This window comes from Lichenostomus cassidix, chromosome 3, assembly GCF_008360975.1.
Source record: "Lichenostomus cassidix isolate B80296 chromosome 3, HeHo_3.0, whole genome shotgun sequence".
NCBI lineage: Eukaryota > Metazoa > Chordata > Aves > Passeriformes > Meliphagidae > Lichenostomus > Lichenostomus cassidix.
In genome coordinates, this window is record NC_139483.1 from 67850588 (window position 1) to 67860271 (window position 9684).

The following is a 9684-nucleotide window of genomic DNA, read 5'->3' on the forward strand; positions in this document are numbered from 1 at the left end:
CTTTTCAATAGTCTCTACTCTTCCTCTGCTTTCTACGTTACAGCAAAAGAAAGAGACCTCTGTTAGCCTCAGTTACCTGATAGTAGCTAGCAATTTGAAAATGAAAAGCTGACATGTAGAGCAAAACTATGAAGTGTTAGAACATGAGCCTAACAAATGTACCCCAGAAGTTTGGCAGTTAAACTAAAAACGAATCAGGGACCAAGAAAAAAAAAAAAAAGCCAGCAGCAGGGCAGGTCATGTCTAGGTTAGCTTCACCCTGCATGTGTATCATCTCTCAGCTTTGGGGAGAAAACACACCCAAAGATATGCTTGTTCAAATTTAAAGGCTTGTCATTAGGCTCAGAAAGCCCTTGGCAGCCTTGAAGTAAAACTAGAACTACTTGTGAAAAGAAAGTTTTGATGGTTGCCTGAGGTGGGGAGTAGCACAATTTACAAATATTTTTCTCCTAGCTCTTGATCGCAGAGAATTAGAAAAATTACACCTGAAAATTATTAGTAAATATAAATATATTATAAACCCTTCCTTGCTTTTTCTTTTCATCTTTGCTGTAGAGAGAGAGTAACTATTTTCCTCATGCTAGAGGTGGGGAGTAAGCATGTAGAAAAGTGCGAGACTGACATGACATCCCCAGCCACCAGCCCCTGGCCTGGCCCCCCTTGTCTGGGATCCACAACAAATACATGTGTCCCAGGGAAGACATATTCAGGGTGGATGTAAGAGCCATTTCTTTCCTTGGGAGGTGAGTAACAGCGTTTGGTAAGCAAACTTGAGTCCAGGGGGGTGTCAGACTTGATTGTGTGCTACTTGTTCAGCAACTTAGCAGCTGGCTGGCAAAGCAATAATCCAGCAGCCTTTTTCCCAGCTGAGGGGGAAACATTAGGAAATGCAAAGTGATCTGCCAGAAAGTTTGCAGTGGACATTTGGACAACTGCAGGAGGTCCAGCCATTCTCCTTTGTGCTGTGAACACCTAGACAGCAAGGAGCTCTTAGATGCACACCCATCCATTTTACCTGCTCTTTTTTTCGTTGTATCCAGGGACAGTAAGGGTGAGGAAAGAGCCACATTCTGCTCTTATGACTGCTTATCCTGATCCACAGCACCTCTCCACTTCACAGGCCTTCCCCAGGCCCCACATGTATACACAGCACCTAGGGCAAGCACTTTAAGACTGGACATGTAATCCAAGTTTGCATTATAATTCTTCCTGTGTAGCTCAGTCCTAGGTTACCATGGAGCAACTAGGAGCTAACAGGTCTAGCAGAGGGAGATGGTGTTTTCTGGTGGCTTTTCCAACCTCCCAGGACCACTTTGGCTGCTGTCCTGGGTGGCTCACAGCCCCATCACGGTGTTATCTGTCAGAAACTCAGTGGCCCAAAGCTCTGCAGCCACAGGTTGCTGTGCCATGTGGTTATTCCCATTTCCTGCTGGGAGCCATGATGTTAAAAGCCATATTGTCTGCCTGTTTCTCACGCTCCTCCCATGTGCATGGCCCTAGTGTCCTAAAGAGCCATCAGCCTGCGGTAGAAGCCAAGAGGCAAAGCTCATCTTTTTGTTCTGAGGCAGTGCAGCGCCTGGCAAACTATTCCTGGTCCCTGACTCAGAACACAACCATCTTTGAAATAAATAAAATGAAGAAGGAGAACATCTCTGGGCCTATATTTGACACTTGTATTCCCACACCACTTGGCTTTATATAAACATACGGATTGGTATGGGGGTTATTTTGACTTGTCTGCTTAGCAATCATTTTATTTTAATCAATATTTATTTAACTCACCAGCTAGACAAAAGCTGCCTAATTTCTTCATCTGATTTAATTGACGTTCCCTGACAGAATGAAGCTAGTCTGGATAAGACAGTACAAGCTGTGCCAGTCTTCTTTGGTTTGTATGTCTTTTAACAAGTCCTGTGACTGTCGCAGAGCCAAGGCACATCTTACATCTCGCAGAGGAATTGGGACCATCCGTGGCTGTATACCCTGGGACAAGGAGCCAAGAAACAAGCCAAAACAATAAGCCTTGACACAATAATTAGCATATTGATTCTCCATGCAAATTACCTCTTCATACATTGTGAAACACTCTGCATTTTCAGAGGACTTCAGAGGAGCCTGGAGTTTCTTACAGGCACCACAATAATTAAATACATGTCTTCAGTTGTAACATTAAAATACAATTCTGAATTAAGGATCATAGAAAGAAACATGCACATTGTGCTGATAAAAATGTATGGGATACATCTACCTGACACCCCCACCCCCAAACATGCACCATAAATTATATTCCTGAAGGAGCTTTCAGGCCATGGATATTTCAGGCCTTCTTAGAAGAACATTTTGCTTTTTATTTGAAGGAAATGATCTGTACCTTGTGTCACCTCAACCTCATGCCAAGGATGAGGAGTGGCTGCAAGTTGAAAGATTGAATCACAAAGCTCAATCTTAGCCCAGCAGCACTCCACTTGCCTGGAAAGAAAGGTTCACTTTAGCAAATGCTGAAACAGACTGGCTTTCAGAGGAAATAATTTTTCAAGCTAAGTCACAAATGCAGGGGAAAAGCTGAACTCTCACATTTACATCAGGGGAGTCACACAGAAACTATGATCCTGAAGTCAACACGTGGAAAAGCTTAAGTGAAGCAACCTGTAACTTGCTGCCCAGATTAGTTCATGCCCAGCTCTCTCTGCCAGCATTTAAAGTCTTTGTGAAATGCTAAAGTGTAAAGGGTAGCACTGTCTCTCAAGGCCAAAGTCAACTGATATAAGGAACGGGTACAGTAATTTTACAACCATTAACAGCATTAATGACCATGTGAACCAAGACAGAAAGCTGCCAGAAAGACCCAGAACTACCTCTGCAAGGAGGAAAAATCACCCTGTCTCCACAAGCTTACTGCACTGTTGCAAAAATCAGCTAAATATCTCGACTGCAGGCTGAGAGGGCAGAGCTGTGTGCAGAGGCAGAGACAGATCCCATCCAGAGACAAATGTGACACATGGAAGCACCCACCAGGACACCCAGGTTTGGATGTAGATCTAGATACATCAGAACAGGGCAGTGAGTCCTAGAAAGGGAACTGCTTCATGGCTGCAAAGTTTTAGGAGCAGGTCACCATCCTCTAATGGAAGATCCTGAGGTTCACCGAGAAGATGAGAGCTCATAGATGATGCCTTTCCCTTTCCCTCTGGCAATGCCCTTTTTGTGCTCCTCACCTGTGTTGCCACATGCTCACACTGCCACAGCCTCTTGATGAAAAAAACACCAGCTGCCAGCACATTCGAGTGCTTCAGGTAAGGCTTTGAGGGGAAACTTGGAAAAGGTCTTGGAAAGACCCAGACCCCACCCCTAAGGGCTCCAGGCAACAGGAGACGAAGACATCTCGTCCTCTCCAAAGGCACTCAGGTTTGCTCAAGGTTTGCTCAAGCTTGGTTTTCTACACAAGCAAGTCATACAAGGTCAGACACTCCCTGTACAGCAGCTCTTGAAACCATTGCCTGGTTTTGGTCAAGCATGGCAGGGCTGAGGATGTCTGTGACCACCCCATTCCTGGGAGTTTTCATGCAAATGTTACACTTCCCTGGTTTGCACAGGAGGGCATGACCAGAGGAGTCAGGGGTGCCACCAGAGGACATGGAAGCACATATGGATTCACTGGGTGTCTGTTCCCCACAGCAGAGGAGCAACTGATTACAGCTGCAATCATGGGACAGGCCTGCTCCAAGGCCAAATCCTGGCTTCCAAGTGTGCACATCCAGAAATGAGGGGAGGTCCCAGCCCTGGGGGCTTGAGTGGCACCATATGAAATAGCTTTCATGCTGATCCAAGTGCAATCCAGCTCCTCCACTCTGTGCCCCAACAAGTCCTGGCTGTTAGCAAAAGCTGCCATCCTTGAAAACTGCCTGTAATTGTAGGCTTTCCGTGCTCAGGGAGAAAGGGGAGGGACTGCATTAAAAAAACACCTCGAGTCTTTGAAACACTGAAAATGTGTCCGAGTCAGTTCAATAGCCCTTCACGGACTCAATAAAAGATTAATCAAATCATCCACAAGGAAAGCAAGTTTGGCATCCTTGTCCCTGGGCTAGTGGTAATGCAGACTCCTCACATGCAGTTTCTCACAATTGATGCTATTATTCGGGAAAGGCCTCGAGTACTGTCCTGGGGGGGTCATAATAAAAACTCCCCAAACCCAAAAGGACGCATGGGCAGAATTATGATAGAAATTTGCACTTTTACAGCCTGTGAACAATAATTCATGCAGTTAGGGCTTTATCAGAGCTAATTTAAACCAGTTTTTCATTTAAACTACAGGAAAGCAAGTTCAAGTAGGTTTCTGTAACATAAAGGACATCTTTTAACTTAACTTTTGCTCCCGTTCACCCCACCCCCACCCAAAGCTATTAAATGGCTTGAAACATGACACAAAAATACATGTCTTATCATATCAGTTGGCTTCTCTCACTATAGCAGCCCTTATCAACATTCACAGCAGCCCTATTAATGCAGTCCCCTGCAATCAGCATGAAAAAGTAGCGCTCCACAGATCTCTGATCCATCCCTTCCCAGTATCATAGGCCATTTCTGGATGCCAAATAAAGAGCAGGAGCTCGTTTGATGCCAGCAGTTTGCTCCTTTACATCTGGCCTGCATGCCCATGGTCCATAGCTGTCACAGCTTGCTCCATAGCAGAGCCCTGAGCTGCCAGTCTCACATGAAGTTATCCTTCCCTGGATGCAGCTGCTGGTGCCCTGTCCCTGTCCCACTGGATGCCTTCCTGTGGCAAGGCTGGGAGAGCCCTGTGCTTATGCCCTGTGTCCAGCACATACTTTTAGGGGAAGGTTTACCTGTGTAAGTATTGTATGTATTGCACTAAGTAGAAACTGCACTGAAAATATGTTGTAGATTTGCCTTAATCCTACACTGCATTCTTGGGAGATGTGATGGAATAAAGTGCTAGTAAACCATTCCTCACGAACTGCCTGGATGTTTGTAGAAAAGAGCCATGGAGACTCAAACCTACAGAGCTTCAAAGAGCAGGACTTCAGGAGTCAAACTGTTCAGGAACTGAGAACTGGACATCCTCAATGGGCACTAAATTACTACATTTGACTTACAAACCCAGACCTCAGCAGCTATATCTCTGTTCTGTTCAGTAGCAGTATGTTTACCATGTTTCAGTCCTCATTGCATATATTGACAAGCCCTTTACTAACATTTTCCTCGGGTTATTTTCATTTCATGGGTGGCTGTATTTAATTTCAGATTCCCAAGAAATTACAAAATAATGTAAACAAGTGTTTTCAAAATTGTTTGCATCTCTCCTTTTGCCCCCATGGAACTGGGGTGCCCTTGAGGTACTATACTGGATCTTAGCCAACAGACTGAGAAACAGGGTTGGCAAAAACAGAGGAAGGATGTTGCAACACACCACTTGAATCTTTTCCCTTGGGATTTTGAGTTTGGTCTGGCCAGAGGGGTTGGTAGGAGGTAAAGGGGACAGCCTCTCCCCTTTTGCTCCACATGAAGGCAGGCTTGTGAGGAGGAAGCCAGTTTTTTGCAAATGCTGCTTGGGCATAGTTTACACTGGGCTCGAGAGGTTATTTGGGGTCCACAGGACACCCCAAGGGCTGTGTTTTTCCCCTGAGGCTTCATGGCCCTCTTTCAGGGCATGCAGGTCAGGTAAGGAGACTCAAAATCTGCAGACAACTTGTGTTGCAATACAGAAACTGCAAGGCATGGTTGCTAACTATGAAAAACCATCCAGGGTGAAGGTTTCTCCCTTACGAAATTCACCTTCTGATCATCCTGTAGAAATCATCCTTGCCCTTGCCAGTGCTGCCATCCCTCAGCTTTTCTGTTCTACCTTTGACTTCCTTAAATGCTTTCAGGGAAGTCTCCACACCAGGCTGCCGAGCAGTGCCAGATTTGCTGCCTTGCCTAAAATGTGCAATTTCAATTAGAGGAAAAGAAACCCCCAACACCTATCGCAGCTTCACAGTATTGGTGCAAATGGTTTACACCTTACTGGGGCTTACCACATAGAATTCTAGATAATCTAAGGTCAATTTCTATAGCCAGAGTGTTGGTTTATTGTTCTTTAGTGCACAGTTTGGTGGTGTTATTGACATACAAAATGGTGAAATGAATGGTGGAATGATCTTCCCTTCAAGTGTTTAGTCATGTGCACAAAACCAGAGAATTTTGTACTGCCCTGACCATTTTGTTTCTCTATTTCCAACATAATTCTCCAATGTCTGGAGAATTATTACACATAAGAAAGAATCATTCCACAGTTAAATAAAAGTATATGTGCTTTTGGTAGGAAAGGAGGAAAATGCAAGTATTTTTATATTGCCTTTAAGAACTGTTACCAGTGTAGGAATGGACTAAATTTGGAGCAGTCACCTAGAGCTCAAACACATGTATTGCCAAATTGATTCCCTTTTTCTAGGCTTATTGTTTCATTAGGTTGAACATGAAAACAATTTTTTATCATTAAACCCCTCACTTGGTACAACTGCAATTTGAAAGGTGTAAATTGCTAAACAAGTTTGTGGGGCGACACTTTTTTAGCTGTTAATCTCGGTAATCATAGGTTCTCAGTGCCCTCTATGTGAAACTCTTCTGTTTCTAACCATCTGCACACATTGTCATCATCAGGGCAATCAGTGGTGATAAAGAAAACTGTAAGAGAAAACTTCTGTCAGAACTTTTGGCTTCAACGTATACAAGGCACTGTGTCTGTCACATGAGCATTCAGTCCAGAAAACTTGACTTTTGTGTGAGGTGGATATCATTTTCCTGGGGAAAAGGAGCAAACCCCTCTTGCCAGTCAGCTTATTAGGATTTTGTCATTGTTTTCATGGAGTGATTTAGGCATGAGTGGGGAGCAGGCTCTTCAGGAGCCACACACACATGGATTACACAACACACATAAAGCTTGATAGTGTCATTACCACACCTTTGTTTTTTTAAAGACACTTCCTCCTGCTTTTATGTTGGGTCTAGTTATTCATAGGGAACACCTGGCTCTGCACAAGGAAGCACTAAATCCTTTGCCTTCAAAGCATACAGATAGCAAGGAAGGTCAAGTATTACTCAGGGATTTCTCACCAGATCTTCAGATCAGCTCTCTTATTTTCTCAGTAAAATGCAGCACATCATTTTTGCACATTCAGCTCTGGAGGAAAGGCCTTGATTAAACTAGTGAAGCCAAACCACCTCCCTAAATGTTGCTAAAACAGGGAAGCATAAAAATCAACATTTAAATGTACCATGGAGCAAATAATGCCAGTGAATCCAAGCAGCCCCTGGAAGTCCCTATGGCGCAGGGCAGGCAGGGACCAACCATCTCCTGCAGCCATGGATCATGCCAACAGCTCCACAGCCAGGAACGGCACCTCCTCATCAGGGGGGCACAGGCTCTGCAGTCCCACGGGATGCCAGGAGTCCTCAGCACCCCACCAGTGGGACCAGGGGAGGAATCAGCCAGAGGGAAGTTCAGAGTAGCCCTTGAACCATGTTTGTTTGCTCATTCTCTTCAGAGACCCTGAGCCGCCCACCCCTCAAAACACCAACACCAGAACAAGGGAGCAAGAGACTTATTTGTCATTATTTGGAAGGAACGGCTCTAGTTTTACTCTTAGGTGAGGGCAGTTGTAGATGAAAGAGCAACGAGGACAAGGACAGACCCCAGCAGCCTTTTCTCCAGGTCTGTGCCCTGGGCAGGGCAGGCAGATAGGATCTGCAGCACCATAAATCACCTCATGGCAAAGGGAGAAGAGAAACGGATTGTGAAATGAACTGTAAAATAAACTTCTAATGTAAACATCGAACAGGCAGGGGTTTGTTTTCTCTGTCTGGGAGCCCAAGTCTGGTACGATTTACTGGCTGACTGTGCTGGGACCTTGTAGGGTGAGGTTACTGCTGGCCCTATTGCAGGGCAAGAAGGCAGCCATCACTCTTGTTTGCCAACAGGAGAGGAAGCTGATGGTGCTGTGAGTATCCTGCCGTCCTCTGGCATCATTTGCTTGCTCTGGCACCGAAACTTTGCCCACAGTTGCCATCATGGGCTGCCTGGCTCCTCCTGACCCAGAAAGACACCCTCCCAGACACTGGCCTTGGCGGCCTGGCAGCAGTGATGGGGACACCCCAGAAGGCTTCAGGCTGCATCTTTCACCAGGGCCTGGGTTTTCTGATAAGCAGGTGCTCACCCAAAACTGCCTCTCCCTGACATGTCTCCCACATCCCTGCCCACACATTCCTGCTGCTCACAGTCAGTGGGGCTTTGCTTCCTGCACCTTTTTGCAGTCTGGCCTGTTGTCCCTGCCAGGAAGACCAACACGTGCCCTCATCAAGGGAAGCAGGTCAGCTCCGAAACAAACCTGACCCACTGCAGGAATATCTGTATTTCCACCTGTATTTATACTTCTGGTCCAGAAGGACTCGGACTCGATGATCCTGAGGGGTTCCTTCCAGCTCAGCCTATTCTGTGATTCTATGGCTGTACTGCATCAATACCTCTCTGGGGTCGGAGGCACACCCTGGCTCATGCGTCAGCACGGTGGGACAACATTACTCAATACCTGCTACAGTCAAACCAGGAGAAAAGATAACAATTTGCTACTGTACATAGAGACCTGTACCTCAGGTAGGACAGGACAGAAGCCTCTTTTTTTTTTTCTTTGTTCTTGTTTTAAAACTGTTTTGAGTCCTTAAGGCAAGTCATAGGAGCATGAGGTTAGGAGCGACCTCAGGAGATCATTCTCCCACTCTGAGGCAGGGCCAACAAAAATCCAGGCAAACATTTTGCTCTCAAAAAACACCCTTAATGAAGAAAAGTCCACACCTCTAGGAAATGTGTTAATTATCCTCATAGCTAAGAGAACATAACCTACATTTGCTGCAGATGAAACACAGCTATGTCCTCTCCTTAGTGGATATGAAGGATGGGGTTTTTAAAGTAATTTTCTATGTGAAGTAATGCCAAGGTATTTTGTGTCACCTCTCAACTTCTTGTAACAAATAACATCAGCCTTCTCCCATAGGTCCCCATTCTTACTGCCTCTGCTCATTCTTGTTTTTCAGCCTGGGTCAAACATCCGAGGGGGCTCCAGTGCCACAGCTCCACAGCAGGAGTTTAGTTTCTGCCTCATTACTGCCCACAACACCTTTTTTCCAGGGCTGCTGCTTGTGCCCCACTTGGCGCTTGGCAGCTGCTCTCTTTCCTCAGCACAGCACCTTTGTCTACTGAATCTCACCTGGCTGCTTTTCCCTCCCAGTTTCTCATCTTGGCACTCCTCATTCCGCACGAGGGCCTTGCAGGGTGCTGGGCAGTGTCCTGCAGCTGCTGGGCTGCTGACGCCCCAGCACTCACAGCCTGCTGCCAACTTTTGGGTTTCCAGGGCCCCACAGACGTGGACATCTAGCCAAGGCTGGGTGGGGCAGGTGGCAGAAGGAGCAGAGGGACAAGTGTGGCACAAGATTAGGCTCCCAGAAGGAGGACAGAAGGGACAGTTGGGAGGGGAGATAGCACGCAAGTCCTACTTTTGGAAACGCATGCGAGAGAGCTGCTAGTTATTGGAGTGTCTGGGTGAAAAAAAAAGTTGCTGTCTCCAAATTCTTCTTCTGTGGTCAAGCACCTGAGGTTTTTCTGCCAGGTGGAAGGTTGAGGGGCTGAAAACT

General features: G+C 46.0%; 1 long non-coding RNA gene across 1 annotated transcript; it reads right to left on the reverse strand.

The window, feature by feature from the left end:
* Positions 1 to 1414: 1414 nt before the first annotated feature.
* LOC146439939 (uncharacterized) lies at positions 1415 to 9386 on the reverse strand. The gene is made up of 3 exons (XR_014850975.1): positions 9261 to 9386; positions 2372 to 2469; positions 1415 to 1983 (listed from the first exon to the last, which is right to left on the reverse strand). It is a non-coding gene; the product is annotated as an uncharacterized LOC146439939 (long non-coding RNA).
* Positions 9387 to 9684: the final 298 nt, after the last annotated feature.